Below are 2,419 nucleotides of genomic sequence, written 5' to 3'. Positions count from 1 at the left end.
ACATTTCTCTTGTTGGAGCCATGGTTCCTGCCACTCCACTTGGTCCAGCAGCCCTCCAAGGTGTCATGACTGCAGGTGTTTTTAACTGCAGACTTACGAGCAGATCTAATCTGAGGCAGGTGTCCATTTAGGGAAAGGAGATTGACTGGGTGTGTCCTTATTTTCTACCTGCAATTTGAGTGATTCCATACTTTTTTCCTCAGAATTGAGTGATTCTATATTTTTTCCCTGTGCTTGGTCAATAAAAGTAACATTCACTGACTTCCACAATGTTTTATCTTCATTTCTTTGAGAGTTCCTGAAAGCCAACAAGTTGCACTTTGGAATGACCTCATTATTGTTTCATGTTTTTGATCTGAGTTTGTTTAACAGAATGAAATGTCTGAATGAGTGCTCATCCAAGACTGCTGATTCCATACTTTTTGCCAGGGGTTGTAGTTAGATGTAACAACATTGCTGTAATAAAAAAAATGTGTAATAAAAAATATTTTTCCATACTTAGGGAGTGGTGAAAAGGTTAGATAAGATGACCCAGTAATTGGAAGGTTGCCAGTTCAACTCGCTGGACTGACGAGCCCCAGTCTGGGCCCTTGAGCAAGGCCCTTAACCCCTTCCCCATGTGCCTCAAAATTGGCAGTCCACTGCTCCCATGTGTAATGGAAAAAATGCAGAGAATTAATTTTCCCACCAGGGGATCAATAATGTATAAAAAGGTACAAATTTTAAGTCTGTTGTCAGTGAAAAATAAATCTTTTTTTTGTTTTAGATTTCTTTTGTGCCTTTGCAAGTTTTTTCGTGTGTTCAGCAAACATCTTACTTTACTGATTTGAAAAAAATTAAAACCTGGTAAATATGTATTTTTTTTTCATATCCTCGTTGGTAAATCATTTAAAGTGAAAAATGGTACTTTCTTCGTCTCATATTTGAAACAACTTGAACTCAGATGTCTCTGTTTGCCTCGTGCTTTTATCTTATCGTAGCAGCTTTGAGTACATGTACTGTAGGTTTTTTTGTACACATCTGATAGGTGCTTTGAAGATGTGAATCATTGTTAGGCATGAATGCATTATAAATTGAAGAGAAGTGACATAATGAGGCTACATTGTATTTTGTCTGCTTTGGCATCCCTCGGTAATCGAGGTTCAGGTTAGTTGCGATGAGAAGCAAAGAGACAGGCAAGGCCATTTATTTTGTGCATTTAACCCTTTAGCAGACTGAAGGGAAAGAATTAAGATCTGACTTTCACATACAGAGTGTGCAGCCACATCGAACAACAGACAGATGAACACTGGATGGATAAGTCATTCCCTTTATGAATTATATTGTCTCCTCTAAAGTTATGGGGTATTTGCTTTTTAAAAATAGGATAGCAGCATTTATATTTCAAACCGTACTACTGCCTCCTTCTGATGATGCATCACATTATAGCAGATGGTTAAAATGCAAACGTATAAGCTTCCTAATCTACTTTTATTATGTAGCAGGTCCGAATCACAGTTCGTTACTTTATACTGGCACCTGTGTGTTTCAGTGCATTCATTTGTCCGTTCATCCATTCATCCAATATCTTCCTTTCTGGGTCAGGGGGGTCACTGGTGCCCATGTTCAGCAGTCTTTAGGCACGGTAACCCTGAACAAGTCCATCACAGGGCCACATAACGACATATGAGACAGACCATTCATACTTTCACTCATAGCTATGGATCATTTTAAAGTTACCAATTAGCCTAACATATGGGGTGCCGTTTGTAAAGTTACACAGTCAAAAATTACCACCAATATTTTTGTTTTATTTACCCTTTTATAAGAAAAAAGAACAGATTAATTTTTCTAAGTCAGTTTTTCACCATATTATTCAAACATTTATAAATGTCATAGTTTATAAACTAAGTATTTAGCTTACAAATTAAATAATTAGTTAGCAAGCTAAATATTTAACTTGTGACTTAAATATTTAGTTTTGAGCTAAATGTTTAGCTTGAAACTTAAATATTTAGTTTGCCACCAAAAATATTTAGGTTGCAACTTAAATATTTAACTAGCAAGTTAAATATTTAGCTAGCTACCTAAATATTTAACTTGTGACTTAAATATTTAGTTTTGAGCTAAATGTTTAGCTAGCAAGTTAAATATTTAGCTCAAAAGTAAATATTTATCTTAAATATTTAGCTAGTTACCTAAATATTTAGATTGCAACTTAAATATTTAACTAGCAAGTTAAATATTTAGCTTATTGACTAAATATTTAATTTGTAAGTTCAATATTGAGTTTATAAACTATGACATTTATAAATGTATGAATCACATGGTGAAACTCTGACTTTGAAAAATAAATCTGTTTTTTTCTTATAAAAGGCTAAATAAAAATTTATTGGTGGTAATTTTTGACTGTAACTTTACGAACGGCACCCCATAATGC

Source organism: Austrofundulus limnaeus, unplaced genomic scaffold, assembly GCF_001266775.1.
Source record: "Austrofundulus limnaeus strain Quisiro unplaced genomic scaffold, Austrofundulus_limnaeus-1.0 Scaffold1054, whole genome shotgun sequence".
NCBI lineage: Eukaryota > Metazoa > Chordata > Actinopteri > Cyprinodontiformes > Rivulidae > Austrofundulus > Austrofundulus limnaeus.
Note: the sequence above shows the minus strand (reverse complement) of the source record.